This window comes from Macaca nemestrina, chromosome 10, assembly GCF_043159975.1.
Source record: "Macaca nemestrina isolate mMacNem1 chromosome 10, mMacNem.hap1, whole genome shotgun sequence".
In the NCBI taxonomy this organism is placed as follows: Eukaryota; Metazoa; Chordata; class Mammalia; order Primates; family Cercopithecidae; genus Macaca; species Macaca nemestrina.
In genome coordinates, this window is record NC_092134.1 from 61,685,074 (window position 1) to 61,712,601 (window position 27,528).

The window sequence follows — 27,528 nt, forward strand, 5'->3', positions numbered from 1 at the left end:
GGAGGCCTTCTCTCTAGCTCTCTCTTTTCTTCTCTGGAAGAAAATCTCCTTTGATGTTCATATTTCTATTGTGAAGCAGGTTCACTAATAACCAATCCAAAAGGGGGACTCCCACTGCAGGAAGGACAACAAAGATCATCGCTATGCCAGCCACTAAGAATAGGATTCTAAACACTTCCACCCACTGCATCCTGGGTTGGATGGCCTTTAACACCATATTTCTGCCAATATTCTGCTCATGATTATTTATATATTATCTGAGAAGATGGAGGCCTTCTCTCCAGCTCTCTCTTTTCTTCTCTGGAAGAGAATCTCCTTTGATGTTCATATTTCTATTGTGAAGCAGGTTCACTAATAACCAATCCCAAAGGGGGACTCCCACTGCAGAAAGGACAACAAAGATCATCACTATGCCAGCCACTAAGAATAGGATTCTAAACACTTCCACCCACTGCATCCTGGGTTGCAGTGTTACCAATTGCCTGAGGCCAGTGAGACAGAGCACACTAACATGCAACAAGTTACATGAAGCAGATTTATTACTTACAGATATGCAGAGGAAGACAAAAGAAGCCTAGAATCCATTGTGTTAGGATTATCAGCATAGTTGATCACTGGCAGGACAAGGGAGTCACTCTGGTCAGTGACAAAGTAAGGTCCAGGATGGCAAATCCAACACTATGTCATAGTGTCCCCAGCTTGGGAAAACCTCACAAAGGTCCCATGCTTCCAGGCCTCTGCATCCATGATCCTATAGAAAGACCAAATTGACAGGTTAGTTCCCCTTTCTCCTTCCCTCAGCCTCAGATGTTCTCTGCCTATCAGACAGGGGTTGCTCTGAGTTGGTGTAATGACTTTGTCTGTCTGTCCCTGTCCCGAGCCCACTACCTCTGCAGGCATCCATTGATTGCCCTTGTTGTTTGACCCATTGTAAGTTGAAAAGATCGTAAGTTGAAAATGCATTTAACACACCCTGACATACGGAATATCATAGCTTAGCCTGACCTACCTTAAATGTGTTCAGAGCACTTACATTAGCCTGCAGTTGGCCAAAATTATCTAACATAAAGCTTATTTTATTTTATTTTACTTTTAATTTAACTTAATTTCTTTTTTTGAGATGGAGTCTTGCTCTGTTGCCCAGGTGACAGAGCCAGTCGATCTTTTGGCCTTAGCCATCTAGTCCGGGAAAGGAAGTCACATTCTGTATAAACTTGACATTCTGATGTCACCCACCCCTGTGGGATCCTATAGAAGGGAGGATCCCAGGGAAAGCATTACTTCCCGATAAGAGTTAGAAAACTCCGTCTGGAGCACTATTGTGTGAACCATAAACCACCCCCACGATTTGCACTTTAAAGGAAAAAAGGAAAATGAATGATCAGGAGCACTAAGATTGGAATTTCATAGGTGCAGCCTAATTGGACTGCTACCTGGTCCACCTCCACCCCAAACAAACTCAGTGTTTGCCAACGTATGCTGCATTGCTGTGTTTCTCTTGTGATGGAGTGCAGTGTCTAGTGTCCATACTGCCCTAGTCAAATGGAAGTACCAACCCACTACAAGAGCTTTTTAATGCTCTTTCTTCAGTTGCTTTGTGAGGCAGCTGTTTCATTGAATAGCTCCATTTATCTGCAGATGATGGTGTGCATGTGAAGTCCTTCATATCCCACTAAAGTGTATTCATTGTCATGTTGCTGGGGGGAGTGAAGGATGTTCTTTGACCAGAAAGAAGTCTCATAGGGTATCCAAAAACATGACATAGGTTCTTTTCAAGGGCAGCTATGGTAGTCCCAGTATCTACTCAAGTGACATACCAAACTAATGATGTTTTGAATTATGATTTTTCAACTTTACAATGGTGCAAAAGAATACATATTCAGTAGAAACTATACTTTGAGTACTCATATAACCATTTTGTTTTTCACTTTAAGTACAGTATTGAATAAATTTCACAAAATATTCAACATCTTATTGTAATATGGTGAAACCCCATCTCTACTAAAAATACAAAAAATTAGCTGGGTGTGGTGGCAGGTGTCTGTAATCCCAGCAACTCGGGAGTCTGAGGCAAGAGAATGGTGTGAATCTGGGAGGCAGAGCTTGCAGTGAGCCGAGATCACGCCACTGCACTGTAGCCTCAGCGACAGAGCGAGACTCCATCTCAAAAAAAGAAATTAAATTAAATTAAAAATAAAATAAAATAAAATAAGCTTTACGTTAGATGATTTTGGCCAACTGTAGGCTAATGTAAGTGCTCTGAGTACATTTAAGGTAGGCCAGGCTAAGCTATGATATTCCATATGTTAGGGTGTGTTAAATGCATTTTCAACTCATGATCCTTTCAACTTACAATGGGTTTATTGGGCCATAACCACATTGTAAGTGAAGGAGCATCTGTATATTTGTCCCTTCCAGGTAGAGGGCTGTTGCCATAGTTCTTGTCCCCCAACAGTGGGTTCTTTAATAGTCCAGTCATTTAATTGCCATTCTCGTGCCAGATGGCTAGGCTGTTAGCAACAGCCCATGAATCAGTGAAAATGTAACAGGATATGATTGTAGGGCTGGCTTGCATGGTCATCACCACTGCACCTAGTGCAGACCATTGGCAAAATGTTCACGTTTAGTCTCAGTCAAAAGATGGCCCTACATTGGCCAGATGGTAGCCCCAGCCCAGTGGACCCAATCTGCTTGTTGTTTTGCAGAGTCATCAGTAAACTGTGTCATACAGTCAGTAGGCACCCTCTGAGTCTTGGGCTTCAAGTGGCCACAGGAAGAGTCAAAACACACCTTAAACATTCCTTGGTCCCTTCTGGTAAGCTAGCCATTTGTTCATAGAGCCTGCTGGTCCCTTGGGGTTCCAGTTGGTTCCAATCTTGACTGTACCATTTCCATTTGATAATGGAGCTTTGTTGAGCTGATCCAATTTTATTTTGGGGGGTTGTGAGCACTCTAGTAAGAATGGGAAGTTCAGGTTGCATTGTTGCATGTGGCACCCCTGCCATAAGTTGCTCAGTCTCCACCGGTGTCCAATAACAAGCAAGACATTGCCTTTTAAAAGATGTATATCTGGTGACTGTCTCAGGTAACTTACATATTCAAAATCTCACAGGTTGATATACCTCAGTGGCAGTTTTCTGTTGCCACAGACTCTAATCAGCATGCATGGAGGTTGCAAACATTTGTAATTTCATCAGGTTAGCAGGCTCTAAAAGTTTTCAAGGTAGTGCCTGAGCCATGGCTTGTTAAATGACTTCCAAGGTCTTCTGCTGCAAAGGGCCCCATTCAAAGTTAAGTTTGCTAGTCACTTTGACTAAGGGAAACCAAAAAACATCCAAGTAGGGTACATGCTGTGTCTAGTGGTCAAAGTGGCCTACGAGCCATTGGGCCTCCTTTTTATGAGTGGGTACTGCCAAGGTTAAACATTTTTCCCTGACCATATCTGGGATACTCTTTTTTTTTGTCTTCCTATCCAAGTAGCCTTGACATTCAGCATATGATAGTCCATTGTTAATCTTCATACCTGGAAGGTGTTTTTGACCAGCCAAATTGGGCTGTTACATTGTAACAGGATGGGTTGTAACATTTTTGTCCATAGTAAATTTTGAATTAACTCAATAATATCCTGTTCTCTACTTAGTATGCAGCACTGCTTTTGTTGAATAACCCATTGGAGCTTAAGTCACTTGAGTGGCAGGCAGGAGTGGATATGCCCCACTGCTAAGGCTTGAATTCTTAGCTGTCAGGAGGCATAACCCGTTAGGTGGTGGTGATGCTGTGTGTCACAAGCAGCCAAAATGTCAATTCCTATAATGTACTCAGTGGTTGTAACCATGGTCACTAGCACTGGAAATGGCCCAAAGTGTCCCACCTATAAGGAGATAAACTCTACCAGCAGATAAGCACCACGGATTACCACATTATTCCAAAACTTCTTGATACAATGGGTTTATTTTTTCTCCTTTTATCTTGACAGAAGTATAGGGCCATTGCCTCCAATGGGAGCGTGGAGACCTGGTTCCCATCCCTACTTATGCCATTTTTTTTCAGGAGAGCAAAATGTTCTGTTCTCCTTGAACAACTATCTAAGACAGCCAAGATAATATGTCCTTTGTTTTTCCCCATATCTGTCCCTTAGATCATAAGTTTCCCTTCCTGTGAAGGCACATGCCGCACTTGTTGGTTCCCTCTTAGATGCCTCAGAGACCATCTGAGGACTTCATTCTTGTTCCCTGTGTCTCAGAGTCCATCTGAGTACCCAATTCCTGAGCTCTCCAGCTCCAGGAATGAGTGATTACATAAATGCCCAACAGCCAGGGGACTGAGCACACACTTCCCTGTTTCCACATTTCTTCCTGTTGCTTCAGTCCATGCAACCAGCTCCCTCACATCTGTGAGGCAAGGGGCAGGGATTATGTAACCTACATTCCACTTGTTATTCTTTCTTCCCTGTAAATTATCCAGTTGCATGTTTAGACCCTATTTCCCTAGGCTGACATCTCTATCCAGGGCTGAGTATTAAGGTATATAACTCCTCCTGTTTCTCCAATAAAGTCATGGTTCTGTCAGACTGGACCCTGCTCACTGCACCAATTTTGTCAAGCAGTCTTACTTAGTTCCTTTTTGTTTTTCTTATTTAATAATAAATTTATTTAATGGCAATAACCAATTTCAAGGGAGGACTCTGCTATGTGGAGGACAGCAAAGATCCTCCATTATACCAACCAACAGGAGTAGGAATCTGAATACTTCCACCTACTGCATGCTGGACTGAGTCCATGAGACAAAACACACTAACATGCAACAGGTTATATGAAACAGATTTATTACTTACAGATAGGCAGCAAGGGGCAAAAGAAGCCTAGGATCCATCATGAGCTTTCCCCCAAGGCTTAAAAAAATCTGCCTGGGATGGATGGAGTCTCAACGACATGTGCCTCACTTGCACCACAAGTGAGGGACACAGAAAGGTGGCCAACACTGGGTCATATACTTTCAGAGAAAAAATGTGTCACTGGGAAAAGCTTTAAAGGACACCCTGATTCCAGAGGAGAAGGGAACAAAGCTCAGGCTGTCCTGGTCAGTCTCCCCCTAATTCAAGATGTTACATTTCCTAAGAGGGATAGAAACAAGGCCTGGGCTGTTTGGGGAAGGTCCTCCCTATCTCAGGATACCACATTCCCGTCACATTCTATCATTATTCTGAGAACTCCAGGTAAGAAGAAAAGAGGGGAGAAACTAGGTTGGCCATAGCTATCTAGGAATCATTGAGCATCTACCAACGTCTCTTCATGGTAATCCAGGCCTTTTCTATCATGCACCTCAAAGTTTCTCTAGCTTCTATCCATTACCCAGTTTCAAAGCCACTTCCACATTTTTAGATATTTGTACATCAGCACCCCACTTCTGCAACCAAATTCTGTCTTAGTCTGATTGGGCTATCATAACAAAATACTGCAGACTGGGTGACTTGAACAACGAAAATTTATTTCTCAGAGTTCTGGAGACTGGAAAGTCCTAGATCAAAGTGTCAGTTGATTCAATTCCTGGTGAGGACTCTCCTTGTAGATGACTGTCTTCTCATTGTGTCCTCACATGGCAGAAAGCAAGAGAGAGAGCTCTGGTGACTCTTCCTTTTCTTATTTTTTCTTTGTTTTTTGTTTTTTGTTTTTTTTTTTGGTTTGTTTGTTTTTGTTTTTTGAGACGGAGTCTCACTCTGTTGCCAGGCTGGAGTGCAGTGGTGCGATCTCAGCTCACTGCAACCTGTGCCTCCCAGGTTCAAGTGATTCTTCTGCCTCAGCCTTCCAAGTAGCTGGGATTACAGGGGTGCACCACCACGCCCAACTAATTTTTGTAGTTTTAGTAGAGATAGGGTTTCACCATATTAGGCAGGATGGTTTCGATCTCTTGACCTTGTGATCTGCCCACCTCGGCCTCCCAAAATGCTGGGATTACAGGCGTGAGCCACTGAGCCAAGCCCCCTTTTCTCATAAGGCATCAACCCTATCAGATTAGGGTCCCACTCTTAATTACCTCCTTATAGGCCCTATCTCCAAATATTGGGAGTTAGGGTTTCAATATATGAATATTTAGGGGACACAATTTAGTCCGTAGCACTATTTCTTTTGTAAAGATTGCAATTTTATACAGAGTACCAATTTTTGGTAAAATATTTTACTAAAAAATTATTCATTTGCTTAAGGCTTTCAAATTTGTTGCTGTAAAATTGCTGGTAGTAAGACTTTAAAAGATTCATAAAAAATGTGTATTATGGCCGGGCGCAGTGGCTCAAGCCTGTAATCCCAGCACTTTGGGAGGCCAAGACGGGCGGATCATGGGGTCAGGAGATCGAGACCAGCCTGCCTAACATGGTGAAACCCCGTCTCTACTAAAAAATACAAAAAAACTAGCCGGGCGAGGTGGGGGGCACCTGTGGTCCCAGTTGCACAGGAGGCTGAGGCAGGAGAATGGTGTAAACCCGGGAGGTGGAGCTTGCAGTGAGCTGAGATCGTGCCACTGCAGTCCAGCCTGGGCGACAGAGCAAGACTCTGTCTCAAAAAAAAAAAAAAAAAAAAATGTGTATTACAAAAAAAACCCCTATACACAAATTCCAAAATTTGTTTGCACCAAAGCAAACTTGTACTAACTTGTTATAACATGTCTGAACAGGATCTAATTTGAGGTACTAAGAAAGATACAACATCAGGTTGAAAAAGCCCCAATCAAAGCAACTTAAATTCTGCTAAAATTGAAGCAAGAACAAACATCAAATTTATGGGGAAGCTTGATTGGAAGAAAGGTGAAATCACCAATGCTTTACAAAAGGTATATGAGGACAATGCCCCAATGAAATCAGCAGTGTACAAATGGGTAGCTTCTTTTAAGATGGGAAGAGATGATATTGAAGATGAAGTCTGCAGTGGAACATCATCCAATTTTTGAGGAAAACACTAATCATTTTTGTGCCCTAACTGAACAGGATTGATGAATAACAGCACAAACAATAGCCAATACCATAGACAGCTCAACTGGTTCAGCTTACACAATTCTGACTGAAAAGCTGAGCAAACTTTACATTTCATGGGTTCCAAAACTGTTGCACCAGATCAGTTGTGAACAAGAGCAGAACTTTCAATGAAAATGTTAAACAAGAGGGGTCAAGATTCTGACGTCCTTCTTCAAGGAATTGTAACTAGAGATGAAACACGGCTCTACCAGTACACTCCTGAAGACAAAGCACAATCAAAGCAATGGCTACCAAGAGGTGGAAGTGGTCCAGTCAAAGCAAAAGTGGACTGGTCGAGAGCAGAGGTCATGGCATCAGTTTTTTGAAATACTCAAGGAATTTTTCTTGTTGGCTTTCTGGAGTGCCAAAGAACAATAACATCTGCTTATAATGATAGTGTTTTGAGAAAGTTAGCTAAAGTTTTGGCAGAAAAAACATCTAGAAAAGGTTTACCGAAGTCCTTCTCCACCACAATAATGCTCCTGCTCATTCCTTTTATCAATTAAGGGCAATTTTGTGAAAGTTTTGATGGGGAATCATTAGGCATCCACCTTACAGTCCTGATGTGGCTCCTTCTTACTTATTTTTGTATCCTTATCTTAAAAAGTCTGTAAAGGGCACCCATTTTCCTTAAGTAAATAATGTAAAAAAGTCTACATCAACATGGTTAAATTCCCAGGACCCTCAGTTCTTTAGGGATGGGCTAAATGGCTGGTATTATTGCTTACAAAACTGTCTTGGACTTGATGGAACTCATGTTGAGAAATAAAATTTGTAATTTTTATTTTTATCTTTTTTCTTTTTGTGGAGAAAAGGTTTCTCTTTGTTGCCCAAGCTGATCTCAAACTCCTGGCCTCAAGTGAGCCTCCTGTTTATTTTTATCTTTTAATCCATTTTTTTTCCACAAACTTTTTGAAGTCCCCTTGTAGTCTCATAATTATTTTCCGCTTTGCTGAATATGTAGTATGTCTTCTTTTTCATGCCTAATTGTGTCTATTTTTGCTGTATCCATTTTACTTTATCAGACTCATGAGTTTATTTATTTTGTTTTCAAAGAACCAGCTTATGTAATTATGCACACTTTCTATTCTTTTTGTTTGTTCTCTGTTTCATTGATTTTGGCTACTAGATTATTTTTTAAATCCTCCTGTCTCAGTATACTTTGCTAATTTTTAATTTTTAAGATGAAAAAATTAGTTCCTTTTTGTTTTTCTTATTTAATAATAAATTTATTTAATGGCAAACATTTCATTTTGGATTCAGCTTTCAAATGTCCTATAAGTTTTGGTATGCAGTCTTCTTTTCACTGCTTCCAAAATAGTTTCTAACTTACCTTTGGTTTTCCCCTAATTTTTATTGTGTTATTATCTGAGAAGGTAGTCACTAGTATCTCTACTTTTAAAATTTTATTTTTTTTAAATATTCTTCATGAGAAAATACATGGTATATATAAATGTTCTAAGGACATACAAAAAAAAGAGAGAATATTGTCTGTTAGAGAAATACGAGATTCTAAATGTAGCCATTAAAGCAAGGTAATTTTGTGCTTTATTGTGCTGTTCCCCTAGAATTGATCAATTCTAAGAGAAATATACTTATGTCTGCCGCTAAATACTTATCTATATTATGCATTTCTAATGTTTTTGCTTTACATGATGTACCAGTATGATGTTTGGTGTATAGAATTTAAAAATTCTACCTTTTTCAGGCCAGGTGTGGTGGCTTATATCTGTAATGCCAACACTTCAGGAGGCCAAGGCAGGAGGATTGATTGAGGCCAGGAGTTCAAGACCAACCTGGTCAACATAGCAAGCTCCTGTCTCTACAAAAAAAAATAAAAATAAAACAAAATAAAGATTAGCTGGGCATGGTGTCACATGCCTGTAGTCTTAGCTACTTGGGAGGCTGGGGCAAGAAGATCACAAGTCTAAGAGTTCAAGGTGGCAATGAGCTATGATGATGCCAGTGCCTACCAGCATGGGTGACAGAGTGAGACCCAGTCTCTGAAAAAATAAATAAAATAAGTACAATAAAATTATACTTTTTGCATAAATTGTACTTTTTATTTTTTATTTTATTTTTTTTGAGACAGAGTTTCCCTCTGCCGCCCAGGCTGGAGTGCAGTGGTGCGATCTCGGCTCACTGTAACCTCTGTCTCCTGGGTTCAAGCAATTCTTCTGCCTCAGGATCCTGGGTAGCTAGGATTAAAAGCACGTGCAACATGCCTGGCTAATTTTTGGATTTTTAGTAGAGATGGGATTTCACCATGTTGGCCAGGCTGGTCTCGAACTCCCAACCTCAAGTGATCTGCCTGTGTTGGCCTCCCAAAGTGCTGGGATTACAGGCATAAGCCACCACACCTGGCCAAATTGTGCCTTTTAAAAATTACATAATGTCGATCTTTACCCTGTTTAGTGTTTTTTATTTTAAATTCCACTTACTCTTATATTATTGGTGGCATTTCTGCTGACTTGTTTGCATTTGCTTGAGATATTTTGCCCACTATCTTGTTAACTTCATCATTTTAATCTTTTGAACAGCTTTTATATTTACATACTTTTTTTTTTTTTAGACAGAATCTCGCCCTGTCACCCAGACCGGAGTGCAACGGCACCATCTCGGCTCACTGCAACCTCCACCTCCTGGGTTCAAGCGATTCTCCTGCCTCCCAAGTACCTGGGATTGTAGGTGTCTGTCACCATGCCTGGCTAATTTTTTAGTATTTTTTAGTAGAGACAGGGTTTCAGCATGTTGACCAGGCTGGTCTTGAACTCCTGACCTCAGGTGATCCGCCTGCCTTGGCCACCCAAAGTGCTGGGATTACAGGTGTGAACCACCATGTCCAGCCTCAGGTAGTTCTTTATAGCAGTGTGAGAATAATACACTCAGTATATTCTTATTCATTTACGTATAACTATGCATACACACGGCAGGGTGTATTTTTGCTCATTCTGTTTTTTCTCTCTTTGATTTTGAGGTGCTTGTACAGATTAATTGTTGTCTTTTCTTTAATATCTTTCTCAGACGAGTCATGTGAGTGACCCTCTGAATTACTGCACATTCTCAAAGACCTTTTTTTCCTTTGACAGATTAATTATATCTGTCAACCTAAAAACCATGAGATCTATAAATCTGGAAAGGAGAACTTTATTTCTTGAGTAGGGCTGCAACCTGTAGTCTGGGAAGCAGAGCCTCCAGCTAAGACCAAAAGCAGACAGTTTGAGGGAGGTAGGGTGGGACAGGAGTTTTATGCTAAATGGGTTGGCTAAACACATATTTAACAGGCTAAAGGAGAAACTATAAATATTCACGAAGGGGGGGGTTGTGGTCATGCATGGTAAGCAAACATACATGTTACATACATTCACTTTGGGGTGGAGACTTAACGTTAAAATGCAGTAAAATTAGGCTCTATACATCAAAATGTGAAACTTAGGACACAGAGGTGCTGTGTGGGTAGCCTCTGTAAACCGGCCAGAAACATGGTCAGTGGTTATTTATCAGGAAGGAATACTTTGTGAAACTGGTAAGCTGCCATGTCTGTACTGCACAAGGGAGGGGAGTCTGGCCATAGTGTCAGGTGGTAGTTGAAGCTGAAGTTAGTGGAAGGGTTTTCCATTCTTTGTTTTCCAAGGCTGCTTTCTGTTTAACTCTTAAGAAAAGATCCAGGGCCGGGTGTGGTGGCTCACGCCTGTAATCCTAGCACTTTGGGAGGCCAAGAAGGGTGGATCATGAGGTCTAGAGATCGAGACCATCCTGGCCAACACGGTGAAACCCTGTCTTTACTAAAAATACCAATAATAATACCAATAATAATAATAATAATAATAATAATTAGCTGGGCATGGTGGCACATGCCTGTAGTCCTAGCTACTTGGGAGGGGAATCGCTTGAACTTGGGAGGCGGATGTTGCAGTGAGCTGAGATTGTGCCACTGCACTCCAGCCTGGTGAAAAAGCAAGACTCCATCTCAAAAAAAAAAAAAAAAAAGAAGAAGAAGAAAGACAAGATCTGGTAACAGTTAATGAACAAAGGGGTATACTGAGGTGTGACTGTGACTGACTTCCTGTCTTGTCATGGCCTAGAAATTCAATTTTTAGTTTTTCTGGGTTCTCCTTGGCCAAGAGGGGTCCATTCAGCCAGTCAGGGGCTTAGGATATACTTCACATATCATGGCTAAGTAGAGAATCTTGCCTTTTCTCTAAAGATGACGTTCTACTGCTTTCAAGTTTCCAACAAAGTACAATGCAAGTCTGATTCTTTTTCTTTTTTGACAACTTTTTCTTTTTAAATGATAGCAAATAATAATTTGCTCTTCAAAGTTCAGGAATTTTACCTGATTTTGTATATATCATTTTTCATCAATTTAGTCTACCTTGGATTTTCTGGGAGCTCTTTTAATTTATAAAATTAGGTCTTTAGCCCTCCTCCAATGTTTCTTTTATGTATCTAGAATGCCTGTAATTTTATATATTAGACCTCTTGACTTTTTCCTCCCGTTGCTTATTTTTTCTCTCCTAATTTCCGTATCACTTTTTTTTGCTGTATGCCTTGAGAGAGTTCTTCTACTTTACCTTCTAGGCCACTACAGTGACCTACTTCTTTTTCAATTTACTTACCAATATAATTAATTTTTTATATTTCTAGTAATTTTTCTTTATAACACTTGAATTTCATTATGTGGTTTAAAAATATATAAATATAAAATTTCTTCCCTTTTGGTGGAGATTATTATTTTATGACTTTTTCCCATTGGGCTTGGGTCTGGTTTTTGGAGGACCTGAATTAAAAGAAGCAGTTCTCTTTCCTTGTGCTGGCAATGTAGAAAGCAGGCAGGTTGTCATCTTAATTTTGACTCCATAAATAGAGGTTTGGGAACAGTAGATGCAAAAGAGGACTTAGGAGCCATACTTCCTGAGTCCAAATGCCAGCTCTTCTGTTTATTAGTGGTCAATCCTTGGGCAAATTATTCAAATTCTATATCTCAATTTCCTTATCTATCCAATGGGGGAAAATAAGATTTAAAAAATTTAATTGTATGTGAGAAAATTCTTGAGGGGTTGTCATGACCATTAAAAAAGCCTACCTTTTTGAAGCACTAAGTATAGTTCCTGGCAAACATATTGGCTATTTTTAAAACTTCTTTCTGAAAATGAATGCATACATGGTAGAATACAAATTATTAAATCTGTGAACATTCTAGCTTCCCTGCTAGTGGTTCTCAACCTTGGCTCCACATATGAATCACTGAGAAGCACTTAGAAATCCTCCTACCTTATCTCAGACAAGTTAGATCAAGTCTCTAAACTTGGGGTTTCAAGGAAGTAGGAATTTTCAAAACTCCCCAGGTGATTCCACTTTGACGCCAGTGTTGAGAACAACTGCTTTAATACCTGTGCCAAAAAAAAGAAATCAATGTTTGCCTGTTGATCTACTCTCATACTGGTCATTGCTGAATTTCCCCAGACAGATTTTTTGGCTTTGCAGAATGCAGATCTTAAAGAGAATGAGGACTTCAGAATGTGGCTACATCTCAGATTCAAGGAGATTTGTAAAAGCTGTCAGTGATTTCCCATTGCCCTAAGATAGAGTCCTAAATTCTGTCAAGGCAAAGCTCATTGGTCTAGTCTCTTTGTGCCTGATGCTCCCACCTCCTGTCTCACTCCCACTATGGCTCACTAGGTTCTAGACAAAAGAGCCACTTTTCCCTTACTTTAACATGCCAAGCTCTTTCCTGCTTCAGGGCTTTTCTGCTGGTTGTGTCCTGTTCCACCTTTGACCTGGCCACTGCCCATTATTGCATAGACACAATCTACTAAAACTCACACAAAGAAAAAGAGATATACTGAACAGGGCTTTCTATTTTAAAAATTGAATCAATAATTAATAACTTTCCAAACAGAAATTACCAGGCCTAGATGTTTTCATTGGTGAAGTCTACCAAGGATTTAAGGAACAAAAGATACCAGTTCTTTACAAACTGTTACAGAAAACAGAAGGAGAGGGAACACTTTCTAACTCACTATTTATAAGGTCAGCAATTTTCCCTAATGCCAAATTACAAGAGAGAAAAACTGCAGACCCATATCTCCCATAAATATAGTTTCTGTAGGTCATGAATTCAGGAGCAGCTTTGTTGGGTGGTTCTGGCTTGAAGTCCCTCATGAGGTTGCAGTTAACATTTGGCCAGGCTGGAAGCTTGACAATGACTGGAGATCTATTTTACACAGTGCTGGTTGTTGGCAAGAGACCTCAGTTTCTCCCCATATGGGCCTCTCTGCTGATTGCTTTAGCGTCCTCATGACATGGTAACTGGCCTTCCCCAAAATGAGTGATCCCAGGGAAAGCAGGTTGAAGCAGCAATGTCTTTTATGGCCTAGCCTCAGAAGTCACACACTGTCATTTCATCTATGTCCTATGGGTAACACAGATCAATATTTAGTTCCCTATTCATTTTGGCAGGGGACTAAAAAGGTGCCATCCTGGAGATTGTTGATGACATCATACAATAGAATACATTTCAGCAATGGGAAGCCATGAATTACTTATACATGCACAGAAAGCTCTGATATTATAGTGATAAAAGCCAGACACAACAGAGTACATCCTACATAATTCCATTTGTATGTTGTTCTAGAATAGGCAAAACTATGGTCTTGCCTCTGAAAAGAGGAGGGATTGACAGGAAATAACACAGGGGAATTTCTGGGATGATGGAAATGTTCTATATCTTGACAAGGGAGTGCTTCACATAGGCATATCATTTGTCAAAGTTGTACAGTTAAAAATATGTATGTATTTCAATGTAGAAACATTCACCTCAAAAGAATAGGACCATAAAAAAAATCTAGCAGGGACTGGGAATGAGTGGTGGTCTAGATAAACAAGAATGGCAGCATGTCCATAAGGGTTGAAGTTAGGTCATGGAATTTATCAATGTATATTATATTAATCTGTATATGTTTAAATATTCCAAATGAAAAGTAATAAAACCCCAAAACAAAACCCAAGCTGTTTTGTGTAATAAGCTTCTTATTCCTTTGTGTAAGAGTGTATCTTCCCTTTTGTTTTACCATGCTAATTAAAAGAGCATTTATATCTCATGGAGGCTGTATTATTAATTACACACCAACAGGGTCAAGTCACCTTAACAATCTTAATTATAATTGAGAAGCCAAAGGTGGCTTCTCAACCCACTTCTGATGGGTGGGTAGTGAAAAAACCCTCCAACAGCCCAACCCTCCAAAATGTCATATTACTTATGTAAAAACTGGTGAAATCCATCCAGTTCTTAGGGAAAATGGGACAGCAATCATGGCACAAAGATGGCTCAGAGACCACGTGTCCTCTCAAGTCAGTTGACTTTTCCCCCGTTCTACCAGAGGGAAGCTGAGCAGGCAACCCAGTGATCTAGACATCTAGAGAGGACCTCCTACTTTTTTTGTAATATCTCCTATTTCTTCCCTTAAGGGCTCCAGGAGCATTTGGAGGTCGGGGTGGAGGTGAAAATTAAATGAGAGGAAAGGAATTTGTAAATTGGCACACAGGTTAGTTTACCATTCCTGAATCACTCCAGGATCTAATTCTAAATGCAGAAATACATATACATTCTCACAGACGCCAGTGAACTTTCTGCCAGTACAGAACCAATAGCCCTCTAAAAGGAATGTGCAGAACAATGTGGTGATGTTAGAAAGCACAGAGTATATCCTGGAATCAGTAATAGTCCAGATGGCCTGAATACACGAGGCATTTTAGGAGAATAAATATTGAAAAGGCTAAAGAAGCATAGTGAGCCTTGTGCCTATTAGTATGCCTTATCTCATCAGGAGAAAAATGACCCCAAAAGTTTAAGAATGAGGTTTGGTTAATATAGCTTGGTGTAAAAAAATTATTTTTTGCAAAATGAATTACACAAACACTTTATGCATATCAGATTGGGACTCATCTTTTTTCACAGAATAGTAACACCAATAAATATAAAAGAAGAACCTTGCAGTTGTATGGCTCTTTAGTCATGTCGAATAGTATAGTAATGGTAAAACGTATTGGCTACTTAATGTCTACTAGAAACTGTACTAGGTACCTTAGGTGACTTAACTCCCTTGATCCTCCCAACTACGTCATGAGGTACTATTAATAACCCCAATTTATGGGCCGGACATGGTCTCACACCTGTAATCCCAGCACTTTGCGGGGCCGAGGTGGGTGGATCACCTGAGGTTAGGAGTTCGAGACCAGCCTGACGAACATGGTGGAACCCTGTCTCTGCTAAAAATAGAAAAATTAGCTGGGCATGGTGGCAGGCACCTATAATCCCAGCTACTCGGGAGGCTGAGGCAGGAGAATCGCTTGAACTGGGGAGGCAGAGGTTGCAGTGAGCCGAGATTGCACCATTGTACTCCAGCCTGGATGACAGAGTGAGACTCCGTCTCATAAAAACAACAACAACAGAAACAGGCCGAATGCGTTGGCTCATGCCTGTAATCCCAGCACTTTGGGAGGCCAAGGTGGGCAGATCACGAGGTCACGAGATCAAGAGCATCCTGGCCAACATGGTGAAACCCCATCTCTTCTAAAAATACAAAAATTAGTTGGGTGTGATGGCATGCACCTGTAATCCCCGCTACTCAGGAGGCTGAGGTAGTAGAATGACTTGAATCTGTGAGGCAGAGATTGCAGTGAGCCGAGATGGTGCCACTGCACTCCAGCCTGGCCACAGAGTGAGACTCCATCCCCAGCCCCCACCCCAGAAAACAATTTGTGGATGAGGAGCCTGAGACACAGGGAGGTTAAGTAAACAGGTTCACAAAGCTAGAGAGTGGCAGAGTTAGCATTTGAACCTAAGCAGTTGAGCTCCAGAGCCTGTGCTGCATTACCCTGTCACTCAAAGCTGACATGCTGTATTAGTTTTCTGTGGCTGCTGTAACAAATTATCACAAACTTAGTGGCTGAAAACAACACAAATTTATTATCTCACAGTGTTGTAGGTCAGAAGTCCTAAAATCAAGGTTTTAGCATCACTGTGATCCTTTCTGGAAGCTATAAGGAAGAACACATTTCTTGGCCTTTTCCAGCTTCTAGAGCCCACCAATGTTCCCTGGTTCATAACCTCCTGCCTCCATCTTTAAAACCAGCATCTCTCTGACTCCTCTGTTGTTACATCACTTTCTTTGACCATAGTTAGGAAGAGTTCTCTTTTGCATTTACCTATGTTGTTTGAATTGTGGTAAAAAACATAAAATTTACAATCTGAACCATTTTTATTTGTACAGTTCAATAGTGTTAAGTATATTCACATTGCTGTGAAATGGATCTCTAGAACTTTTTCACCTCTGAAATCTGAAACTTTGTACCCATTAAACATCTGTTTTCCCTTTCCCCTTATCTCCTGGTAACCACCATTCTACTTTCTGTTTCTGTGAACTTTAGATACCTCATATAAGCAGAATCATATGGCATTTATCTTTTTGTGACTGGCTTATTTCATTAAGCATAAGGTCCTCAATCCAGTTTCATCCATGTTGTAGAATGTGACAGAATTTCTTTCCTTTTTAAGGCTGAATAATATTTCACTGTATGTATATAATACATTTTGTTTATTCATTCATCCATGGAGGGACATTTGGGTTGCTTCCATCTCTTGACTGTAGTGAATAGCAATGCCATGAGCATGGGATTGAGACCCTGCTATCTCTTTGGGATCCTGCTTTCAATTCTTTTGGATATATATCCAGAATTGGAATTGCTAGATCATATGGTAGTTCTATTTTTAATTTTTTGAGGAACCTTTAAACTGTTTTCTATAGTGGTCACACTGTTTCACATCCCAACACAGTGCACAAGTTTCATTTCTCCACATAATTGTCCACACTTGTTATTTTCTGTTTTTTTGTTTTTGTTTTTGTTTTTTTGAGTTGTCATCCTAATGGCTATGGGTGATATCTTTTTGTGGTTTTGATTTGCATTTCTCTAATAATTAGTGATGTTGAGTGTCTTTTCATATGCTTATTTATTTGTATGTCATCTTTGGAGAAATGTCTATTCAAGTTCTGTGCCCATATTTTAATTGGATTTTTTGATTTTTCAGTTGTTGAGTTGTAGTTCTTTATATTCTAAATATTAGCTCCTTATCAGAGATATGATTTGCAATTATTTTCCCCAAAGAACACTCTGATTGTGTTCTTTGATGCACAAAATTTATAAATTTAATGTAGTGTCATTTGTCTATTTTTGCTTTTCTTGCCTGTGCTTTTGTTGTCATATCCAAAACATCATTGCAAAGTCAAATGCCATGAAGCTTGCTCCTGCATTTTCTTCTAGGAGTTTTAAAGTTTTAGATCTTATGTTAATGGGTTTGTTTGTTTTTTTTTCAGACAAGGTCTTGCTCTGTTGCCCAGGCTGGAGAGCAGCCAGTGGCACAATCTTGGCTCACTGCAACCTCTGCTCTTGGACTCAAGAGATCCTTCCACCTCAGTCTCCTGAGGAGCTGGGACCACAGGGGCACACCATCATGTCCAGCTAATTTTTTGTACTTTTTGTAGAGACAGGGTTTTGCAATGTTTCCCAGGCTGGTCTCAAACTCCTGGACTCAAGCAATCCACCCTTCTTGGCCTCCCAAAGTGGTGGGATTACAGGAGTGAGCCACTGCACCCAGCCAAGATCTTATGTTAATGTCTTTAACTTGCTTTGAGTTAACTTTTGTATATAGTGTAAGGTAAGGATCCAATTTCATTTTTTTACATGCAGATACCCAGTATTCCAATATCATTTGTTAAAGAAACTATCCTTTGGCATTGTCTATTATTGGTACCTTTGTCAAACATCATTTGCCCATATATAAGATAATTTATATCTGGGCTCTCTATTTTATTCCATTGGTCTATCTGTCTGTCTTTATGACAGAACACATCAGTTTGATTACTGTCTCATTGTAATAATTTTTGAAATAAGAAAATGTGAGTCGTTCAATTTTGTTACTGTTTTTCAAAATTGTTTTAGCCATTTAGGGTCCATTGAAATTCCATATGAATTTTAGGATGAGTTTTTCTATTTTATGACAAACGTCTTTAGAGTTTTTTTTTTTTTTTTTTTTTTGAGACAGGGTCTCAATGTGTCACCCAGACTTGAGTGTAGTGGTGGAATCATGGCTCACTGCAGCCTCAACCTCCCAGGCTCAATAGATCCTCCCAGCTTAGTCTCCTGAGTAGCTGGGGCTATAAGAGCATGCCACGACATCTAGCTAATTTTTGTATTTTTATGTAGAATTGAGTTTCGCCATGTTGCCCATGTTGGTCTCAAACTCCTGGGCTCAAGTGATCCACCCACTTTGGCCAACCAAAGAGCTGGGATTACAGGCATGAGGCGCTGTGCCTGGCCCCCACTGGAATTCTGATAGGGATTGTATTGAATCTGCAGATTGCTTTGGGTAGTACGAACATCTTAACAATATTGTCTTCCAATCCGTGAACACAAGATGTCTTGTAACTTATTTGTGTCTTCTCTCATTTCTTTCAGCAATGTTTTATAATTTTCATCACACAAGTGTTTTACCTCCTTGGTTAGGTTTATTCCTATGTATTTTATTCTTTTTGATACTATTGTAAATGGAATTTTTCTTAATTTCTTTTTCAGATTGTTTATTGATAGTGTACAGAAATGCAACTAATTTTTGTGTTGTTTTTGTATCTTGCAACTTGGTGACTTCGTTTATTAATTCTAATAGGTTTTTCGGTGAAATCTTTGTGGTTTTCTACATATAAGATCATGTTAATTGCCAGCAGAGGTAGTTTTACTTCTTTCTTTCCAATCTGGATACTTTTCTTTTTCTTGCTAATAGCTCTGGCTAGAAATTCTAAAACTATGTTGAATAGAAGTGACCAGCGTGGTTATCTTGGCCTTCTTCCTTATTTTAGAGGAAAAACTTTCAGTCTTTCACCATTGAGTATAATGTTAGCTGTAGGCTTTGTATAAATCGCCTTTAATATGTTGAAGTAGTTTTACTTCTATTCCTGGTTTGTTGAGTATTTTGTTATAAAAGGATGTTGAATCTTGTCAAATGTGTTTTCTACATCCATTGAAATGATCTTGTGGCTTTTGCTCTTCATTTTGTAAATGTGGTGTATTACACTGACTGATTTTCATCAGCTGAACCATCCTTGCAGTCCAGGAATAAATTTTATTTGGTTGTGCTGTATAATCCTTTTCATGTGCTATTCTGTTTGCTAGTATTTTGTGGAAGATTTTTTGCATCACTATTCATCAGGGATATTGGTGTGTAGTTTTCTTTTCTTGTAGTGTTTTTCACTGTGGTATCAGGGTAATCATAGCCTCATAGATTAAGCTTAGAAGTGTGTCCTTCTCTTCAATTTTTTGAAAGAGTTTGAGGAAAATAAATGTTAATTAGTCTTTAAACGTTTGGCAGAATTCTCCAGTGAAGTCATCTGGTCCTGGACTTTTCTTTGTTGTGAGGTTTTTGATTATTGAATTGATTCAATCTTCTTATTTGTTATTGGTCTGCTCAGATTTTCTATTTCTTCATGATTCAGTTTTGGTGGGTCATATATTTCTAGGAATTCATCTATTCCTTCTAGATTATCCAATTTGTTGCTGTACAATTGTTCATAGTATTCACTTATACTATTCTTTTTTTATCTCTTTGGCATTAATTGTACTGTCTTTTCTTTCATTTATGAATTTAGTTATTTCAGTCTTCTCTCTTTTTATAAGTTAATCTAGCTAAGGGGTGTCAATTTTATTGATCCTTTCAAAAAGCTACTCTTAGTTTTGTTGATTTTTTTCTACTGTTTTTCTGTTCTCTATTTAGTTTCTCTCTGCTCTAATCTTTATTATTTCCTTCTGCTAGCTTTGGATTTAGTTTGTTCATCTCCTTCTAGTTTCTTAAGGTGTGAAGTTAAGTTGTTGGTTCGAGATCTTCTTTTTTAATGTACACATTTATAGCTATAAAATTCTCCTAGTACTGCTTTTGTTGCATCCCATAAGTTTTGAAATATTGTTTCCGTTCTAATTTGTCTCAAGTTATTTTCCAATTTTCTTTGTGACTTCTTCTTTGACCTATTGGTCAAGAGTAGTATGTTGTTTAATTTCTACACATTTTTAGATTTTTCAGTATTCTTTGTGCCATTGCTTTCCAGTTTAATCCATTGTGGTGTCAATTTTCTTGAATTTGTTAAGACTTGTTTTGTGGTCTAACATGTGGTTTATCTGGAGAATGTTTTATGCACCCTAGAAAGAAATGTATACTCAACTGTGGGGTGGTTTGTATATATCTTTTAGATCCAATTGATCTGTTGTGTTGTTTAATTTCTTTATTTCCTTATTGATCTTCTGCCGGTTGTTCTCTCCATTTTTTTTTTTTTTTAAGTGGGGTATTGAAGTCTCCTACTGTTATGTGGCTATGTAATTCTATCTCCAATTTTGTCAAAGTTTACTTCATATATTTAAGTGCTCTGAGGTTTGGTGTATAAATATTAATAATTGTTATATTTTCTTAAAACGTTGACTTTTCCATCACTATATAATGTCCTTCTTTTCTTATCCCTTTTGCTGGTACTCCCTTTTTGGTTTTTGTTTTCTTTTGAGATGGAGTCTCACTCTGTCACCCAGGCTGGGGTGCAGTGGTACAATCTTGGCTCACTGCAACCTCTGTCTCCCGAGTTCAAGCAATTCTTATGCCTCAGCCTCCCAAGTAGCTGGGACTGCAGGTGCCTGCCACCATGCCTGGCTAATTTTTTTGTATTTTTAGTAAAGACGGGGTTTTGCCATGTTGGTCAGGCTGGTCTCGAACTCCTGACTTCAGGTGATCTGCCGGCCTTGTCCTCCCCACATGCTGGGGTTACAGGTGTGAGCCACTGCACCCAGCCCCCTTCTTAGTTTTATAATAACTTTGGTGCTGTAGCTTCTCAACTGACCTCTAGCATCCCCACAGAGGTATTCTGGTCAGTATACTGCTATTAATTTGGTGACTCTGTGGGAGGAGGAGGGCCTGTAGCTTCTTAGTCCACTATCTTGCTGACTGGTCCTCTGCTTTTATTAGGTTGGGTCCACTTGGATAATCCAGGTTAATCTCCCCATTTAAAAATTCTTAACCTTAACCATGTCTGCAAGTCCTCTTTGCCACAGAAGGCAAATATTTACCATTTTTGAGGATTGGAACATGGACATTTTGGGGGAACCCTTACTGTCTACTATACATGGTTTCTCCAAAGGATTTTCACATATATTAACTCATTTAATATCAACAATGCGGTGGAATAGAAATTACAGTACTTTTCCATACAGGAAGACTAATAGATTTGTTTTTTGCCCCAGGGTTATACTAGTATTAGGGCCTTTACAAATGGATCTCATCATACCTCTCTAGCTTCATTTCACACAACTCCCTCCACCTGATTTATAATCACAGTCACCCCTCACACATGTCATGCCCCTTCACAATTCAGTCACCAAGCAGTTAGGTAGAGAGGTCTCACCAAACTTTGTCATACCCTCTATTATCATACATATACACTAGTGTATAGTGTTTTGCTACACATTAGCCACACATATGTGTACGCTGCTAACAAATGGGGTTTTAGGATAGAATTGACTCTAATAGCCTAGTTTTGCTTGAGAAGTGGTATAATAGACAACAGGAAACTGAATTGAGGGTGAGACATACATCTCTCTATGTAGAACTTATAAAAAGAATGGTTTAGACACAAGTCTACAAGGTGTTGCAAAACTTGTAGACTCCTTAGCTGGGTAAGGGTCATAAAATGGGATCTGAGAGGAAAAAGCTTTTGTAAGAGTAGGGAAGAGTTTCTTTAGAGGGAGTAGTAGTCAGGCTGTAAATCTCCAACTTGGAGAGGAGTGGGAGATTGCCATCTTCCAACATCACGCCTAGTGAGGGGGCATTAAGTGTACCTTTGAGGAGTGTTTCCTTTAGTTGGAGAGAGAGATGACTGGTGCCTGACTCATGCCTGAGAAAATTAAATGGACTATTACTCTGGGGGCTGACTCATGGCCAGGGATTCCAGAAAACACAAAAATGCCTGCCTCTCTGATGGTGAACCAGAAAGGTGCTGCTACACTGAGATCGACTAGCACTGTCAAAATCCCGGCTGTCAAAGCAAGGGATTTTTCCCATGGAGCATGTGGATGACCTGGTGAAACCCTATCACGAAGTTGTCTTAAGTCTTGGCCAAGATCACTGCCGGAGAGGGGAGACTGCCTAGCAGAAAGAGGGCAGATACCCAGGAGCTGAGAAAGCAACAACATGGTATAGTGTTAGAATAACAACCCCCAATGCATAATACCTCTCTGCCACCTTTCCCCTTGCATCTAACTTTGCTACTCCTTCCATCAAGAGGTGGAATATATTTCCTTATACCTTGAGTCTTACTGGCCTTGTGAGTTTTATAATCAATAACTGCAGCAAAAATGACATTGTGAAAACTGAGGAAGAGAACTGGTATGGGTATTTCTTTTGAGAATATGCCCTCGGCATGAGATCAATGGGTCAAAGTGCATGTGTTCAACTTTAGCAGATACTGCTAAACACTTTTACAAAGTGGTTGTACTAAACATATTCCCTGTAGCAGTACAAGAGTTCTAGTTGAACTGCATCTCCTTCAACAATTTAGTATTTTCTATTGTTTTTCGCTTTAGCTATTGTGGTAGGTGGGGTATCCAGTGTGGTTTTAATTTGCATTTCCCTGATGACTAAAGATGTTAAGCACCTTTTCAGATGCTTATTGGCCATTGGATATCCTCTTTTATGAAGTGACTGCTTTGCTCATTTTTCTATTAAGTTGATGGGACTTTTCTTATTAATTTGCAGGTGTCTGTTTTATAGTCTGCATATGAATCCTTTGTTGGACATACATGCTGCAGATATCTTCTACTACTCTGGAAGCAACTTTTTCACTCTTAATAGAGCCTTGCTGACCAGAAATGATTAATTTTAACATAGCCAAACTTATTTTCTTTCTGATTAGTACTTTCGTGTTCTATTTAATAAACTGGGGCTTGGCACAGTGGCTCACACCTATAATCCCAGCACTTTGGCAGTCTGAGGAGGGAGGGTCGCTTGAGGCTAGGAGTTCAAGACCAGTCTGGGCAACATAGTGAGATCCTGTTTCTTTCTTTTTCCTTTTTTTTTTTTTTTTTTTTTTTGAGATGGAGTCTCGCTCTGTCGCCCGGGCTGGAGTGCAGTGGTGCAATCTCCACTCACTGCAAGCTCTGCCTCCTGGGTTCATGCCATTTTCCTGCCTCAGCCTCCTGAGTAGCTGGGACTACAGGTGCCCGCCACCACGCCTGGCTAATTTTTTGTATTTTTAGTAGAGACGGGGTTTCACCGTGTTAGCCAGGATGGTCTCGATCTCCTGACCTCGTGGTCTGTCCGCCTCGGCCTCCCAAAGTGCTGGGATTACAGGTGTGAGCCACTGCGCCCGGCCTGTGAGATCCTGTTTCTAAACAAAATAAAAATAAATGAGTTGGGTGTGGTGGTGCACATCTGTAGTTTCAGCTACTTGGGAGGCTGAAGCAGATCACTTGAACCCAGGAATTGAGAGCTGTGGTGAGTTAGGATCACATCATCACACTGCAGCCTGGGTGACAGGGAGACTTGTCTAAATAAATAAATAAATAAGTAAGTAAGAAATGTCCTCCCATTTCAAAGTCACAAAGTTGTTCTGTTTTTCCCAAAAACCTTTCACAAGGTTAAACAATATATTCTATAATCTATCTGAAATTGATTTTCTTTGTGGTACAAGAAAGGGGTCAAAATATTTACGTATTTTCTCACCCAAATATCAAATGACCCAGAACCACTTACTCAAAAAACCATCATGTCCCCTCTGCACTGTACTGTGATAATCAAGTGACCACTTCCTTTCTCCATCTCCCTTTTCATAAAAAATTACTGCATTAGGCCAGGTGCAGTGGCTCACACCTGTAATCCCAGCACTCCGGGAGGCTGAAGCGGGTGGATTGCTTGATGTTAGGAGTTTGAGACCAGCCTGGCCAACATGGTGAAACCCCATCTCTATGAAAATATATAAAAAAAAAAAAAAAGCCAGGCATGGTGGCGCACACCTGTAGTCTCAGCTACTCAGGAGGCTGAGGCATGGGAATCGCTTGAACCTGGGAGGCAAAGGTTGCAGTGAGCTGAGGTTGTGCCACTGTACTCCAGCCTGGATGACACAGTGAGACTCTATCTCCAAAAAAAAAAAAAAAAAGAAAAGAAAACTACATTATTTAGTTACAAAAGCAAGAATATTCATTGTAGAAGATGCAAAAACATACAGTTAAAATAAAGAAAATGTTAAAGCCCCAACAATCCCACCTCCTGGGAGGTATATACACATCCTGACTTCTTTTCTGTGGCTATATATCTGTGTGTGTGTGTGTGTGTGTGTGTGTGTGTGTATATATTTTTTTTTTTCCTTAGGTGGAGTTTTGCTCTCATCATCCAGGCTGTAGTGCAATGGTGTGATCTTGGCTCACTGTAACCTCCAGCTCCTGGGTTCAAGCAATTCTCCTGCCTCAGCCTCCCAAGTAGCTGAGATTACAGATGTGCGCCAGGAAGGCTGCCTAATGTTTTTTTGTATTTTTAATAGAGGTGGGGTTTCACCATATTGGTCAGACTAGTCTCGAACTCCTGACCTCAAGTGATCCAACTGCCTTGGCCTCCCAAAATGCTGGGATTACGGGCGTGAGCCACCGTGCCCAGCCTCTAGGAATATATTTTTTAAACCAAATGGGACCATACCATCAATTCTGGTTTTTGAATTATTTTTTGCTTAATACATTATGAGTATCTCTCACGTCAACAACTATGTATGTTAAATATTTTTAACTAAATACTATTCCTTTTAACATTGTACTCACCCAAGATATAATTATTTTGACACTTACTGGTTTTCTTTTTTTTTTTTTTTCTTTTTTTTTTGCGGGGCAGGGGGCAGAGTTTCACTCCTGTTGCCCAAGCCGGAGTGCAATGGTATGATCTTGGCTCATTGCAACCTCTGCCTCCCGGGTTCAAGCAATTCTCCTGCCTCAGCCTCCTGAGTAGCTGGGATTACAGGCACGCGCCACCATGCCTGGCTACTTTTTTGTATTTTAGTAGAAACGGAGTTTCACCAACATGGTGAAACTAGCCAGGTTGGTCTTGAACTCCTGACCTCAGATGATCTGCCCGCCTCAGCTTCCTAAAGTGCTGGGATTACAGGCGTGAGCCACTATGCCCGGCCCACTTACTGGTTTTCTTTTGGCCTTTGTCCTTAGAAGAAGTGTAATTAAATTCACTAACCATGAATGTGAAAGTTTTTAAACCTGCTGCCAATTGCTTTAGAGAAAATAAAAACTTCAGTCAGAGGGCAATTAGAGGGGCTGTTGAATGGCAATAGTTCAATTCTCTCAATTCTCCTGTCCCATTAGCACAATTATCTACTGGATTTTTTTTCTTCTTTTGGAAAATCTCAGTGCTGGTTGAACAAGCTATACCTTTGCTATTACAACACAAATAATAATTCCCTAACTGCCAGTATTTCCTTCTATCATTAGTTAATCTGAGTGTCTATCACCCATGCTTTCTTACTTAACCTTTTTGAGCTCAGTTTTGTTATTGGCACAAAAATGAATAATGTACCTACCTCATATGGTTGTTGTGAGAATTAAGTAAGTTAATGTATGAAAGTGTTTAAAACAGTACCTAGCACAGAGTAAACTACTACTATTATTATTCCAAAATGCTTTTCCTTGGAAGACTACACAGACTGTGTAGTTTTCTATGCCCTCCTTCAAGATTCATTTCTTATAAATTAAAAACAGGACACCATTTTTAATCTAAATGGTAAAGATTAAGGAAGCAATAATATTCAGTGCTGCTGAAGCTGCAGTGAGACCAGTACACTCATACACTGAGTTATTAGAAACTGTTGAAATCTTCCCAAAGAGCAATTAAGTAATGCTTAACAATAGCCTTTGATGCAATAATTCCACAAGGTAGTCCAAGACTTTTCCATAAACCAGTCATCACTATGCTATTTAGTATAACACATATAGAATAAAAAACTAAATGCCCTCAAATAACAAATGAAAGTATGATGATCTCTAAGCTGGATTGCCCAGCCATTAGAAATATGTTCAAATAATTTTTAATGAAAAGAGAAAATTCTTACACTCTGAAAAAGCTTCTCAGAGGAAGTGTTATTGAGCTGGTTTTTGAAGGATCAATAAGGGAGTAGAAAAGAATTCTAGCCATAATGGATGCGTACATAAAGGAAAGGAAGTATTCAAGAGCTGGATAAGATTATACTCACTCATGTGAGATAGTATATGTATTTTTTAGCTTCAAGTCTGGGCAATGAGGTAAAAAGTTTCCTTAAGGTTCTTTATTCTAGAATTCTATGACAATGTGTTGAGAATTTTGTCATGCAATAAGGTGTCTGCCATGTATTATTCCAAATGTAAACTGCTAAGCAAGATCAGAAGAATTTGAAAAGTCTGCCAAACTCCAGTCTCATACCAGATTCGCTACATGGGCAAGAAGACATGTGATACTTACATTAATTTCTACAAGAATCTGAAAGCGAAGGTGATACAAACAAGAAGCAGAGCAATACTAGGTAGAAAAGGGAGTGGTCCCTGGTGAGGGCTCCACCCTCAAGCCTGGACCTGCAGCCCTAAATGAGAACTTCACATCCCCGTTTTCCCACCCAAATGTTGCCTTTTCCAAAACCACCCTGGCCTGCCCCACTCCCACCCTGTACCCATAAAACCCACAAGCTCCACCGGCAAGAGAGCAGAGCGGAGCAGCACAAGGAGAGAAGAGAAGCAGCAGCTGGAGAAAAGCAGCTTGACTTCAGAGGGATGGCTTGATGGCGGGACTTCAGAGAAGAGTTTGGCCAGGAATGGCCAAACTCCAGGGGGAGATTATCTGCTCACTCCATCCCTCTCCAGCTCCCCTTCCCGCTGACAGCCACTTCCATCGCTCAGTAAAACAATCTGCATACACCACCCTTCAACTGGTTCGTATGACCTGATTCTTCCTGGATGCTGGACAAGAACTTGAGTACCAAGACGGAAGAGTATAAAAGTCTGTGACCCTCACCCTCCACTGAGGTGGTGAACACTCAGCCATCTGAGGACAGCAAACACTAAAAGAGCACTGATTGTAACACATGCCCTCTGGGGGTCTGGGGGTCACAGACACCCGCTCCTGGATGGCAGAGCTAAACATTGTAACACGCTTGGACACTGCCATGGGGCCTGCTCAAAGCTTGATCCTACCAGAGAGGAGTAACCGGATGGTTCCAGCATTTGTTCGCCCCAGCAGCTACACTTGCTCACCTGTGTGCTCCCCCTTCTTGAGGGGTTCAGAGCTTCGGGCTGAGTAAACGAGCTACCCCTTCACAAGTCCTGTGAAGAGGTCAAGGGAAGTATCCCGTCTCAAAGGTATCAAAAAATTCCCTTGAATATCCACTGTTACTTTTATTTATACTAAAATTCCATTTTAC

General features: G+C 40.1%; 1 long non-coding RNA gene across 1 annotated transcript; it reads right to left on the reverse strand.

The window, feature by feature from the left end:
* Nucleotides 1–502: 502 nt before the first annotated feature.
* On the reverse strand, nt 503–26,325 carry LOC105473372 (uncharacterized). The gene is made up of 4 exons (XR_011609034.1): nt 26,191–26,325; nt 23,397–23,478; nt 12,281–12,399; nt 503–751 (listed from the first exon to the last, which is right to left on the reverse strand). It is a non-coding gene; the product is annotated as an uncharacterized lncRNA (long non-coding RNA).
* Nucleotides 26,326–27,528: the final 1,203 nt, after the last annotated feature.